Source organism: Gobio gobio (genome assembly GCF_949357685.1).
Source record: "Gobio gobio genome assembly, chromosome: 3".
NCBI lineage: Eukaryota > Metazoa > Chordata > Actinopteri > Cypriniformes > Gobionidae > Gobio > Gobio gobio.
This window is the reverse complement of record NC_137099.1, coordinates 69,647,883-69,662,932: the sequence shown is the minus strand read 5'-3', so window position 1 is coordinate 69,662,932 and position 15,050 is coordinate 69,647,883. Positions and strand designations below refer to the sequence as shown.

At 38.1% G+C, this 15,050-nt stretch overlaps 2 protein-coding genes across 2 annotated transcripts in view; both read left to right on the top strand.

The window, feature by feature from the left end:
* The window catches only part of LOC307123851 (NLR family CARD domain-containing protein 3-like), a gene marked incomplete at its 3' end in the record, with an annotated part of 200,352 nt that overhangs the window by 38,772 nt on the left and 146,530 nt on the right, over positions 1–15,050 (top strand). The gene's annotated exons all lie outside the window — the stretch shown is intronic.
* The window catches only part of LOC307123863 (NACHT, LRR and PYD domains-containing protein 1 homolog), a 20,141-nt gene continuing 18,704 nt past the window's right edge, over positions 13,614–15,050 (top strand). Inside the window, exon 1 of the mRNA XM_079812619.1 lies at positions 13,614–14,144. The gene's annotated coding sequence lies outside the window, so the exon portion shown is untranslated. The remainder of the gene's footprint in view (positions 14,145–15,050) is intronic.

Here is a 15,050-nt window from a genome sequence, read left to right as displayed (position 1 = left end):
CACAGCCCCTCCCCTCCGTGCACACCGCTGTCTTCTTGAGAACGAGTGTTCGACGTGAAAGCAAGCCAAGTTGGCGAAAGGTTGGTATCTCGTGAACACCTTTACACAATCACACATTAAAAAGTGGTCTAAAAAGATTTTAATTCAGAATATAATTTTGTCAGTGTGTTAATGTCGACCCGAGAAGCGATTGCTACTTTAGAAAGTAAACTAGTCGCAAGTTTGAGGTAAAATGCACTTGGGTTGTCGATGTCAAAACACGTTATATGATCTGTGATTCAAATATGAAATAATGTTATGTCATTCGGCTATTGTATAGGGGAAATTTAGTATAGGGTGTGAAAATTGTACAGCTGAGGTATTTGTATAGGTTTAGCTCAATTTAGGTTTAGCTGTTTGTATTTTAGCTCAAAAATGGGTTGAATACATGCGGTTCTGTGTAATTAAATAGCATTCTGTGGACAACTTATCTTATATAGAGAGGAACTAGATATAGTAGGCTATGCTGTTACTTTATCATACATTTACATGAGCAGACAGATAGCATTTAAGTCCTTGCTTATAGTAACTCATCAGGAGCAAAGTCTGGCCTATAAGTAAATTCCCCCATCAGCTTTGATGTGTCTAAAAGCTAACATTACAGTAACTTTTCTTTAAAAGAGTAGAAATGGAAGAAGAGGATATGTCTGTCACGTTTTACTTGTTAACATCTTGGTTTCTTGACTGGTTGTTGACGTAAGTGTAGCTCAAGATGTGAGTGCAAAGATCTTGCAAACGCAAGTTACAAATACCTTGGGGGCTAAGCCCCCCCTGTCTTCCAGTCCTAGTGACGTCCCTGGCCAGGACATTTATTAATTTAACTCAGATTGTATTTGTCTGAAAGAAGAATGTCATATACACCTAGGATGACTTTAGGGAGAGTAAATCATGGGTTCATTTTCATTTTTGTGTGAACTAACAAAGATTTTGCAAAGTTACAAATACCCTGGGGGCTAAGCCCCCCCTGTCTTCCAGTCCTAGTGACGTCCCTGGGAATGGCTGTAGATGACTTTGTACTAGCAAATCATAATATGCTAATAATGATTGCTGAGGATCATGTGACAATATATATTTCTGATGATTATTTAATTATCACGACATGCCTAATCTGAGCAAGTGACTTGAGTCTTGAGTTTTGTCGACAGACGGAGGCGGCACGAAATTTGACGGAGGCGGCCGCCTCATAATTCTCTATGCAGGAAAAACCCTGCAGAGACGCAAGAAGAAGGTAAAAATATATATTTTTACTAAGGAAAATGACAAAAATAGTAACTCACAGTGACTTGGATAAATTACTTTAATCTGATTACTGGTTTGGAAATAGTAACGCGTTAGATTACTCGTTACTGGAAAAAAGCGTACGTCTGGCCGACGTCGGCCGCAGAGTGGGACGTCTGCTATCTCCTATCTATAACATCTAATAAGTATCGGCCAGGCATAGGCGAATAGCGCTTTATGTCCAGCTCGTCGGCTTTGGGTCGGCACACTACTGGAGGCCGATGCCGCGCTTATCTGTTTGCGCGTCCATTCATCGTGACCATGGAAACGGGCCGAGTCGCACTGGCAGCAACAACACCTTACTTAAGTTACTTATAGGCCAGACTTTGCTCCTGATGAGTTACTATAAGCAATGACTTAAATGCTATCTGTCTTGTTCGGGAAAATTGTTTTATTAATCTTAGTGAACTTGCAAATACACTTCCAGATACATACACACACACACACAAAAGACAAGATCCTAAACAAGAGGGGAGAAAAGGTCGAAAGAATATCAAGGCATGGAAGAAACTGCAGGAGATGGCATCGTCTGTCTAGGGGCCATGATCATGCTATAATTTCAAGAGACTAAAGTGGACTTCAGTTCCTCTTTCGAGAGGTGATGGTCATGCTCAAGAGACTCGTGATGAACTTTAGTTCCTCTTTGGAAAAACCCAGATGCCTTCATCACCTTTTGATTCTGTATAAATACTACGGAGAAATTACTACTCGGTGTGCATTCTTTTTGGTTTTTGATTGATGTACCATCATAGGTGAATACTATTTTTCTATGATTATTTTGCTCTAACTGCTCTGCTGTATTATCTTAACTTGAATTGCTCGGACGAGAACAAGTTAGTTTTTACATCTATTGCTTTTGAACTGCATACAAGGTAACCACCTGTATATTGATCCACTCATACAGAATTGTCTGTTTGAGAATGGCTAAGCTGAAGTATTATCTGTAACCTTTTGTTATTTTTGCTAATCTATTTTTTGTCATTGTATAACCAGTATTTTATCTTTTGTATAAATAAATTTTCTTTTTATAAAGACAAAGTATTGTTTTTTAGTTCTTTACTTCAGCTTATAAAGTCAGTTCTATAAAGAATAAGACAGAGCATTTTTTGTTACACCTTACAAAGCCCAAAGTCAACTAACCTTCGACGAGGAACTCAGCTGGACGGTGAGCATGCTCTTATTAAGAAGGTTATTGACTGTTTATTGATTCTATATTGTTTGATTGAGGGATTGGTTTCATATCACTAGATTGCTGGTATAATGAAAACGAGCTAGGTAGGTTTAGGCCTAATTCTGACCTGACAGTAAAAGACTGCTTACTTGCAATGGTTAACATTGTATTTTAAGGGTTAATCAGGAACGGGAACGATACCGGTTTCCCAACATGGGGGCTCGCACGGGATGATTGAGCAATTTAAATTGCCCAACCTAATTGAATCCGATTGAACAATACAAATAAGAATCAATAAGGCGTTTCGATTCAAATGCTCTAACAGAGTCTCATATGCACAGGGAGGAACTTACTAGGAAAGTAACTTCCTCATTTTAACATTTAGAAATATATCTCAGGGACGCCTGAGGAGAATATTTCTGTTGTTAAACCGGTAATAATCTGGAGGACAGCGCTGTGGGACCAGAGAGTACCCAATACTAGAACCTCAAGTGTTAAAGGATTTTTACCAAAAGTAACTTTCAGAGGAACAGATACACAGTTATGGATAAGATAGCTAATATCAATTTGCTCTCACAAGATGAATTATCTGAACGGCTAAAAGATGCAGGTCTTGAAGGAAATGAGGAAATATTAACCATTGGAGATATTTTATACACCGCTAACGTAGGAAGCTTAAGGAAACTAGTTAAAAACGTTGGGGCGTCAAGTAGAAGTAAAAAAGTTACTGTAGATATTGGATGCAGTGAAACTACAGTTCCAATTGTTAAAGGGGTTACTATACGAGTAATTAAAAATGGTATTCCCAATACCGAAGCATTGGTTCAGGCCGACTCCCCCACTCCTTCAGAATACACTGACAGGGAGGGAGCGGCAGGAAATGACTATGGCCATTTCGACAAAGAGTGTAGAATGGCATCAATAGAGACAGGAACAATTCCTAAACACAATGCCTTCGTTACCGGATTCAGTCCCCTGATAACAGGGGAAGGATCATGGGAAATAGGAAAAAATGCGTTTAGTCCGTATCAGACATCCACTGAACGGAAAAATAAAGATAACTATAGTATAAGGGTAGAAAAAAAAAAAAAATCCGATAAAAGTTCGAGTTCGGATTATACTGAAAATGAGGAAATACCTCGTAGAAAGAAAATTAATTACAAAAAATCTAGAAGCCAATCTCGTGAGAGGCGAAGTAGCTCTCATCAAAGAGAACATGACACTTTGGGAGGAAGAACGTTCTTAACCTGACCCGGTCTTGTTCTTAAAACAGGAGATTCGAACCTAACAAATATAAAGGGACCAGGACAAAAAAGTATTAAGTATCTGATTATCATACTGAATAATACTTAAATCGATTCTGTTCAATCGAATTGAACAGGTTCAAAGGCTAAAATAGATATGTTAGCAGAACAATTAGATTGTATGCAGAAATCGTTGTGTTACATGCTGTTAGATGATAACAGAAACGACAGACAAAAACCGACTAACAACGAAATTTGGAAGTTGAGAGAATACACACATCAGGAGCTACCGCCCCGTAAGGGCAAAGCTCCCAGAAAACAATTAAAACCTGATAAAACTAGAAAGCTTATCCGGGAGAGTAGTGAAAGATAATACAGAATAGTAAAATATGAAAGGAAAATAGAGGATGAAGAAGAATCCTCAGAATCTCTGTCTGAATCTGAGTACTCAACTTCTGACAGAGAGGAGACAAGCAGCAAGAAACAGTTACTTCCTCCTAAGCCTCAAATAGATTTGTCACTAATGGCAGCCATCTCTAGGCAGGAAAAGGGGAGAGTAAACTCAGAATCAGATGAGGAAGTAAGGCCTAAACTGAGGCGTGGGCCGAAAAGACAGGCAAAAACTGACAGCGTCACTTCAATTCAGGTATTGAAGAATATGCGATTTCCTGGCGCAGGCAACAATAACATGGCCAAAGCTAGAATGGTAGCTGAATTGAGGGAAACGTTAAATGTCACAAAAAGCCTGATTGAACAAATGATTAAGTATCATACCGGGTTGTCTCTAAGATTGGAAACATTAAAAGATCATAATTCAAAAGTAATTGGAATAAATGAGGAAGCCGAATTTAGGAAAGAAGTAGAGATAGTAAAAACCACAGGATTGTGGCCATATTTATCTGAAAAGGCTAGAGAAGGCTGGACTGAAACAAAAAATGCTAGCCAGATTAAAAAAAAAGATAGTTGTAGACCTACCAGGTTGCAGAGAAATTGCAAGTTGGGGGGCGGAAACTGACTGGTCAGAATTGTCTAAATTTGCAGCAAGATATGACAGAGAAACAAATAGAAGACAAAGAATGAAAGACAGTTCAGGACCAGAAAGGAACAGACCAGCGGAGAGAGCGAGAGACAAACAAAAATCTAACTTTCAAAAAGATAAATTCCGATCAAATGACCGACATAAGCTCAGGCCTAGTGAAAAAGCAAATATAGAGTGTATGGATTTAGTAAGGAAATGGGGCCTGTCACTAGAGATAGATATCTTTGGGAAGGTTTGCATTGCATATTAGGCAGCTCAAATTTAATGTGTTTGAAAGATGTTATTTTCGTTAAAGAAATGACAGAGAAGGTTCCTGAGGAGATCAGGGAAGTTAAGTGGCTTAAAACAGTCGACCTGGGGCAAGAGATAAATAGAGTAGTAAACGAGACTCTACTACCAAAAGACGAGTTAAGAAAATTACTCGAAAAATATAAAAATAACTGCGCAAAAAGTAAAAACGATTGTGGGAAGTTATCAGATAAATATGAGTATACTATAGTGGGAGGAATCCCAACACCACAGAGGCAATATCCGCTTAATAAAGCTGCATATGCAGAAATAAAACAAACTATAGGGGAATTGCTTCGTAAAAAGGTTATGGGTATTCAGAGCGTGGAAAAATCTGATGGGACCTATCGTTTAGTGACAAATTTCAAAGCATTAAATAAAGTAACAGTACCTGACACCAGGTATTTAATTAATGCGAGAGACGCAACAAATGGCCTACAAGGTGGTAAAATCCTGTCTAAAATAGACTTAGCTAATGGGTTCTGGTCAGTCCCATTGGCTAAAGAAAGCCGACCACATACGGCCTTCACCTTTGAAGGGAAACAGATGATATTTAACCGTTTGCAAGGGTTCTGCAACCCTCCTAAGGTATTCCAGGCAATAATATCGGAAATTTTGGAAGGTTTACCTGTCACAGTGTACATTGATGATGTATTAATTGCCACGGAAACCGTAAAAGATCATATGGAAGTCCTAACGGACACCATTGGCAGATTAGCAGAAGCTGGCTTCCTGTTAAATCTGAAAAAACTAGAGTTGGGGAAGGAGAAGGTCAATTTTCTAGGGTTTGAAATTTCAGGAAATTAAAGGGGAATTGCACAATAAACCCAAGAGAAACTTAAAGAGTTAAAAAAATACAGAAATAAAAAACTTGAAACAGTTGCAAAAACTTGCTAGGGAGATTAAATTTCATACGAGATTTAATTCCAGGATATAGTGCTAAAGCAAAAACAATGTATAAAGCCACAGCCGGGGATAGCTTTAAATGGGATGAAAACCTGGAAAAAATAAAATGTGACCTAATAGAAATGGCCTTAAATTCAGGGAGGATTATCAGAAGAGATCCTGATAAGAACCTGGTAGTTAAAGTTAATAACACAAATGAAGAAATGGAAGTTATCCTATATAATGAAGGTAGCTCAAAATCACCAGTGATGTTCATTTCGCATGAAAAACCGGCAAATCAAAGAAAGAATGAAAATATGTCATCAGTTGACATATTAGCGACGTTAGCAAGAAATTTACTGACAATTAAATCCTTAGCTGCAGAGAAACTGATAATAGTAGTAGCTAAAGGCGAAGGTATAGATTTACTGGTAAGAGAAGCCAAAAATCTTGTGAATGAACAAAAGATGATTCACACCTTTACCTGGGCGAAATGGAAAAAATTAATCTTTGATAAACAGATTGAATTTAGAAATGAAAAAAAACGCCTAAAAAGGAAAAACAGACTATGATAAACCCGAAACAAATGTGTTACTTTACTGATGGTAGTTCAGAAAAAGGCCAAGAATGGTGGGGTTTCTTAGTCAAGCTAAATGGAAAAATTATCCATAGAGAGAAAGGTAGATAGTAAAAGTGGAGGATAGTAAAAGTGCTCAGGAAGCTGAAGTAACTGCAGTGGACAGAGCAATTTCACATATGAAAGATAACAATCATAAAGATTGTATACTAGTAACGGACAGTGAATATGTATATATGGGTATAGTTCAAAATTTGGACATAGGGCAACAGAATGAATTCCATAATGCAAAAGGGAAACCTTTAGCACAAAGAGAATTATGGATGAATATTAAAGACAACTATGAGATTGCTAAACCAAGAGTATTGAATAAGACAAGCCACCAGTGTTCAAAAAACGGAAGCTGCAAGAGGAAAGGTCGATGAATACATTCGAGTGAGAGCAGTTACGAAAGCAAGCGAGGGGACCCTATTGCAAGAACTGCACGATAAACTGAAGCATTCTTCCACAGCGTATATTGCGAAATACTGCCAACAAATGGGTTTGTATGTGCAGAACCTGAAAACCAGCTATCACAAAATCAAGCTTAACTGTCCTGAATTGCAGGAAGGTAATGACCAGTGTATATCATGATTTTGGAAAAATCAAAAACTGAAAAAGAGAATGTCGAAATAAGCCTCGATTTCGCGGGTCCCTTGAGACCTAAAACGAAGAGAAATAATGTTTATTTCTTAGTGATAGGGGATAATTGCTCAAATTTCACACAAATATACCCATGTCCACAGGCTACGAGCACAGTGGTTGTGAATAGCTTAAAGGACTGGATAAAATACAGAGGTGCGCCAGAACGTGTTCGTGGAGATAACGCACATAATTTAACAGGGCTAGAGGTTGAAAACTTTTGTGAAGAACAAGGTATCACCTTAATTAAAGCAGTTAAATATCAGCCAAGTTCAAATGGAATAGCTGAGAATTGTGTGAAAAGATGTAAAAATTGGTTTATTAAAAATCAGAGTCTAGGAGACTGGGACCTACTAATTCCAGAATGCATCCATTTCCTGAATTATAGGGATTCAAAGCCAAATCAAATTACGGAACCTACTGACACAAGCAAAAATCCGTTTCGGGTAGGACAATCTGTTTATATATTGTCTAAACAAAAACAGGGACGTTTTCGGAGTAAAACGGGCACTGAAGATAAAGTAGTTGAATTAACTTCAAATACTACTGTTAGACTTGAGGCAAACGGAATTTGGTCAATCAGAAATCTTGTGGGGAGCAAAAATTAGACCTAAAATGAACAAACACAGAGTGACCTTTCAGCAGGACGTTAAGTGTCCAGCAGAGGGCGCGGTGGTGGTGTTTAAAGATTTTAGTGATTCATTGCTGGTTAAGGTTTGGCATGAGGAATGTCGTAACGGAACTTCCTCTGTTAGACGGAAGCCAACTGACTGTGTGATCTGTGGCAGACATGATGTTTGCAAGCTCCTCTGGGCAGGCCCTCGGGAAATGAGGGAAAGCCCTACCTGGCTGAAAGCACAGGTGGAAAGTGGGCCGAAAATGGTTCTGTAGTGACAGGAACATTGGGCCATGTGCAATTGGAGACATTACAATCTGTGGAGCATGTAGGAAGAGAACGCAAAATTGGATCGTTTGGCAGTACGAAATAACCACAGGAAGTTGTGGTTGTAAAAACTGTGTGGATTGTAAATTAAGATGCAATCTTAGGGGCCAAGAATGTAAGTGTACATTGGTCGAGGAAGGTCAGCTCAGACGTTGTGAGAGGTGTGAGTTGCTCCTGAAGAAACGCTGGATGGTGGTGACCAGCCAGAAAGGGGTGTGGCAAACCAGGAAGAGTGGTGCCAGCCTGGGGTGTTTCCAGAATGATAAGATCATGACGGATTGGGAAGTGAACCCCTTGGCCTTAATCTCTGACAAAGAAAAGGCATTCTTATGGGATAGGCTGTACATTTTTGGAGAACAGATCCCATTAGATTCGGACCCCTTTAGGAAAGGGGAAGTGTTGGACGAAACTTTGTCCAGAGACACTGACTTAAATCTATGGAAACTTGTGGTTAAAGAATCGTTAACAGATTATGATGTTCTGGTGTCCTATAAGAAAGATAGTGAGTACCAGGAAAAGGCATTGTATGAGCTAATTACGGAGGTAATAGAAGGAATGTCTTTTGAAGAAGATTTCCCTATTTATGTGCCAAGAGAAAATAGTTACTATGTCTGGGAAACGGACCTAACGATCCAGGCACGTAGACAGAAAACGTTTACAGGGTCTGAAATTGTGAAAGCCCGGTTAGGGACAGAAAAACAAAGGGTAGTGTGGAAAGTGAAAGTCTCACTGGCGACCACGTCAGACTATATGGGGATTGGAAGATCCATAGAGGGGGTCAAGGTGGAAAGGTTACTAATTACTAAAACCAGCCCGATGAATAAGGTAACTAATTGGTTCAGGAAGCGGTTAGGGAAAGTTTAGGTTGATGTGTCTATATGTTTCTCTTCTTGTGTTTTGCAGCGTCATGATGAGGAGGAATGGAGCGAAGCTGAGGAGAAAGCAGAAGAGATTACAGATGGAACGAAGGACCTTGAGTCGTTTTATATTATCAGCGTTAGTATCGCTGATATTAGCCTTGGTGATAATTTGCCTAGGCCTATCGGTTGAAAATGAAAATAGTATAATGGGCATGGCGTCATGTACTGAAATAGAAAAAGTCGTTGGTAAAATTTGCTATAGACAAAACGTAACTCTGAATGGTGAGATATATGGGCCAAAAATGATAAGAGATATGTTCAGAGGATTTATTGCGGACATAGATAAATCATTTTGGAACTGCAATGGTACGAAACGTATTAGTGCCACAAAAGGGCCAATTCTTTATGGGAATAAGGTAATAAAAAACAAAACCAGGTTACAATGGAATAGTCTGAAGGCCCATAATCGAACTCATGTAAGACTGAAGGGTCTAGCGTACAACCTCACCGATGTGACCAATCTGACGTCTAGCTTACATGTTTATAAAATATGGAATAGTCCTATTTTAGCCATATCAAAGACGGAAACATGGGATTGTTTGACAAAACGGGTCATTGATATAGTTCGGGAAACATGGATGGGCAAAAGTGGCATGGAAAAAGCCGTCACTATGGACATAGCGGATAGCCGCCCGAATAATAAAAAACGAGGTACCAGATCTGCTGATAAAGTTAGGATAACTAAAAACACATGGAATAACGCAGACCTTGACGACCCAGTACAAAAAAATTATTGGCCGATAGGTTTGAAGCCACATGTACTAATTTTGGGCGTGTTTAAAAATAAACCCAAACCAGCCTATGAAGAGTTGGAGTGGGTAACTTGTGAGAATATGGTTATGCCACTTAAGATGTGTGAAAATCGTAAAGATTGCCCATATTTGACAAAAAATACGTTTCTGAGTAGTAAACCGGAAAACCAGGTTTGGTATAATTTGGATATACATTGTAAATCTGAATACGGTAAAACGAGGGCCTGGATTTGTTATTTAGATAGCAGCTCAAATTGGGATAATGATAAAATGGAAAAATATTCCCCATAACTACTAATTATAGAGGTAATAGCTCGTCTAGAGGTCTAAAGAGGGTAGTGTTGACTCATGGGTACTGGAGTACCAAATACTATTTGCCTATGTTGAAACCCAGTGAACATCGGGGTAGCACGGGTATAGACTATAAAGTATTGATTGCTTCACCTAATTTTGATATAAAACGAACAAGCCCGTTTTCAAGGCACAGTTTAAGACCTAGTGAATATCTGAAGGATGTAAATAAAATTAAGTCAAGCATCTGGAATTTTGGAATTGGCAAGTTCCAATTTAGGAGAGATGAGTCTGTTAAATATTTATGGTTTCCAGCTCACGAGCAGACTTGCGACAAGCGGATGTTTGACGAATGGAGCGTTAAAACTCCCGGTGATGTGTTTAGCCCTAATCGAACTTGGTTACATAAGGGGGAACATGTATTTTGTACCTTTAAAGATTTGGAAAAAATAGGACAGGAAAAGTTTGGAAGCGAAGTAGGATGGGATGATATCAGCCTAATTACGCCAGGGGCTCCTTTAATGTTGATAGCAAAAAATCAAATCTTGAAGAAATGTGCTTTTTCATCTCTGATAAAATCTCAGCAGGAATTGGGAGGATTTTTTGATTTAGTAGACGATTATCTGGAAGGATTTTCTATGGGCCCACATTTTTTGTTTGCTGCAGATTTTTCATCTCAATTAGTAAGGTCAAATAATGGGAATCTGTTTACAGTTTACTGGAAATTGCAGACCAAAGCAATGTTGTGGGTGTTTGACAATGTTAAAGAATTTGCTATCTCAGTGTGGGATTTATTAAAGGATTCATGGTTCTACATACAGATAGCTTTAATCTGTCTTGCTGTCATCTTTGTGATAATAGTATTAGTGATGTTGATTATAAAATTTTCGAAGTTGGGGGTGGTTTGCAGCCAAATTTCGAAAATAGATGATTCAGCTAAAGATCGAGAGGCCCTCTTGCCGATGACCGTTGCAGATTAAGACTGGAGGGGGGGGGTGGAAGATTTTGAAAGAACTGTAGGTTATGTAATTTTGAGGGGTCCTCTCTCGCTTAAAAGTAGAGCAGGTTGTTTTAGTAAGATGGAGGTGGCAGACTTCGGATGCTGATTGATCACTTCAGAATTGCAACGGCAGACATTTCACAAAACGAAATGGCTTACTCAAATTGCTCAAACACTAGTTCGGTCTGGCCCTGTCAAGCAAACGCGAACAGAGATATTGTGAGTATAATTATTATTAACATTTGGTTGATTATTTATTGGCTATCTGGGCTTTTCTATAATCACCGACAACAATTTTTTTTGATGTGTTTGAGCCTAGGCATGTACAATGTACTAAATGATTTTTCTTTAGTTTTAATCTTAGTATCTCAGCTGTTGCGTAGTGCTAGATATGTAAAAATTTTCGGCCATCGAGGCATTTTTGCAGTAATGATTTTTGCAGTTGCAATTTTCGTGTACAATTTTTCTAAATGTTACATCGACATTTTTTGGTTGAAATATGTCGGAATAGTTATTGCTATTTTGACATATATTTTTCTGATCACATTAAGTTATCAGAGAAATGATATGCTTAGGCCTCTTGTGGTGAAACTGGCGGTACTATATTTCTTAGTGATACTTATGGCCGCCAGTTCTCGACATTTAGAGGAGCCAAAATTATTTATGCTCTGCATTCTTGTGGGTGTCAACGACTACAGCAGACTATTTAAGTTTGTGGACAGGAGTAAATTTTGGTGTTGTTAATGTGTTAGAACCTAAAATGGTTTAAGGATATGACTAAGGATTAAAAGTCATCTTTGTTGTATTTTGTTTTGAGAATGATAAACAAATTACCTTTTGTTTTGATTATTGCATAATTTTGTAAAATGAATGAATGATTTAAATTTTGTTTTCATCATTACTTTTATTGAACTACAAATGATTTAAATTTTGTTTTCATCATTACTTTTATTGAACTACAAATTATTTAAATTTAGTTTCGATATTACTTGTTTGGGGATAAATGAGTTGCCAATAATTAAGACATGATTGATAAAAAAGTTTTGGAAATCAGGTCTAAATTGAGACAAATGTTGATCTGAGGATTACTTTGTTTTATTTCTCTTGATTTTTGTTTGGGTTCTCTCTTATCAAATATTAGAGGTATGTTGGCTTTACTGTTTGAAGTAAAGTTCAGCACAATTGTTCTCTGTTTTTATTCTGGCCAAATAAAAACAGAAAGCAAACAGGATATAATTGTGGGTATCAATGGGGTTTTTTCGATTTTATTTTTGTTGTCATTTTTGGGCATTAGTTTTTGTTTTATTGTGGGACCTATGACAATTATAATTGAATAAGATAATTTATGGCAATTTTTGTTTTATGGTTTTGTGTTATAATAGGTGCCTATAGACAAACGGACATCTGGAGGAGCAGAGCAAAAAACAAAAAAGAATAACCCATGCATTGAGCGAAGATGCAATGAATGTGAAAAGTATTGTTACCCGTTGAAATTAGAAGTTTTTAAAAAAGAGAGATTTCTATGTATAAATATTATTGTACAGATTGTGTGATTACAAAGGGGTATTACATGGCGGAAATTCGATCTATAACATTTTATAAGGCTAAAGTGGATTTTACTGACCCAAAGAGCACTCATTATTTGGATAGCCGGGCAATGGAATTTATCCTTGCCATGAAATGGATAATTGTAGACTTAAACGAAGCGGTTGAGCTTTTGATCGGGACAAGGGAAAAAATCTCTAAGGGTTCTTGCTGTGTTTGGATTCAGACTTATGAGTGGAGAGGGATGGTGGTTCCGGGGTTCTGCACGAGACAGGCGCGTAATAACGGCCAAATTGTCTTTGTCTATGTGCTCGATCCAACAGCTCTGCTTTCAACGTCTGTCTCGGACCCGCTGGGTGCCGAAAATGGTGGACGAAGGCTTAGTGGAGAGTGGTGCCGAGTTGGCGTTATCTCCACAGGTGCTGATGACAATGGATCGGGCCCCGAGGAAAAGGAACTCATTCCGGTGGATGTCTGTGTGCCCAGAGTGGTACCGGGAGACAGTGAGGAGTTTGTCGGCACAGTTTGGGACCCTTGTGATTGGTTTCTTTTGTAAGGAGTCTGAAACTAGGTATCGATTTAATGAGTGTTGTTTGGATTATGTATTTCCGACTGTTTATGTTTTTAATGTTAAACTGGACAAATTGGATGTAATATACCCTGAGAGTGGTGAAAGTGATTTTTTAAGTCCAAGAGGGGGTGTTCGGGAAAATTGTTTTATTAATCTTAGTGAACTTGCAAATACACTTCCAGATACATACACACACACACACAAAAGACAAGATCCTAAACAAGAGGGGAGAAAAGGTCGAAAGAATATCAAGGCATGGAAGAAACTGCAGGAGATGGCATCGTCTGTCTAGGGGCCATGATCATGCTATAATTTCAAGAGACTAAAGTGGACTTCAGTTCCTCTTTCGAGAGGTGATGGTCATGCTCAAGAGACTCGTGATGAACTTTAGTTCCTCTTTGGAAAAACCCAGATGCCTTCATCACCTTTTGATTCTGTATAAATACTACGGAGAAATTACTACTCGGTGTGCATTCTTTTTGGTTTTTGATTGATGTACCATCATAGGTGAATACTATTTTTCTATGATTATTTTGCTCTAACTGCTCTGCTGTATTATCTTAACTTGAATTGCTCGGACGAGAACAAGTTAGTTTTTACATCTATTGCTTTTGAACTGCATACAAGGTAACCACCTGTATATTGATCCACTCATACAGAATTGTCTGTTTGAGAATGGCTAAGCTGAAGTATTATCTGTAACCTTTTGTTATTTTTGCTAATCTATTTTTTGTCATTGTATAACCAGTATTTTATCTTTTGTATAAATAAATTTTCTTTTTATAAAGACAAAGTATTGTTTTTTAGTTCTTTACTTCAGCTTATAAAGTCAGTTCTATAAAGAATAAGACAGAGCATTTTTTGTTACACCTTACAAAGCCCAAAGTCAACTAACCTTCGACGAGGAACTCAGCTGGACGGTGAGCATGCTCTTATTAAGAAGGTTATTGACTGTTTATTGATTCTATATTGTTTGATTGAGGGATTGGTTTCATATCACTAGATTGCTGGTATAATGAAAACGAGCTAGGTAGGTTTAGGCCTAATTCTGACCTGACAGTAAAAGACTGCTTACTTGCAATGGTTAACATTGTATTTTAAGGGTTAATCAGGAACGGGAACGATACCGGTTTCCCAACAGTCTGCTCATGTAAATGTATGAAAAAGTAATAGCATACTATAATTAATTCCTCTCTATATAAGATAAGTTGTCCACAGAATGTTATTTAATTACACAGAACCGCATTTATTCAACCGATTTTTGAGCTAAAATACAAACAGCTAAACCTAAATTGAGCTAAACCTATACAAATACCTCAGCAGTACAATTTTCACACCCTATACTAAAATTACTCTGTACAATAGCCGAATGACATAACATTATTTAATATTTGAATCACAGCTTATATTGTGTTTTGACATCGACAACCCAAGTGCATTTTACCTCAAACTTGCGACTAGTTAACTTTCTAAAGTAGCAATCGCTTCTCGGGTCGACATTAACACACTGACAAAATTATATTCTGAATTAAAAATATTTTATACCACTTTTTAATGTGTGATTGTGTAAAGGTGTTCACGAGATACCAACCTTTCGCCAACTTGCTTTCAACGTCGAACACTCGTTCTCAAGAAGACAGCGGTGTGCACGGAGGGGAGGGGCTGTGTGTGTGTGTGTGTGTGTGTGTGTGAGAGTGAGTGTGTGTGTGTGTGTGTGTGTGTGTGTGTGTGTGTGTGTGTGTGTGTGTGTGTGTGTGTGAGTGTGTGTGTGAGTGTGAGTGTGAGTGTGTGTGTGAGTGTGTGTGTGTGTGTGTGTGTGTGTGTGT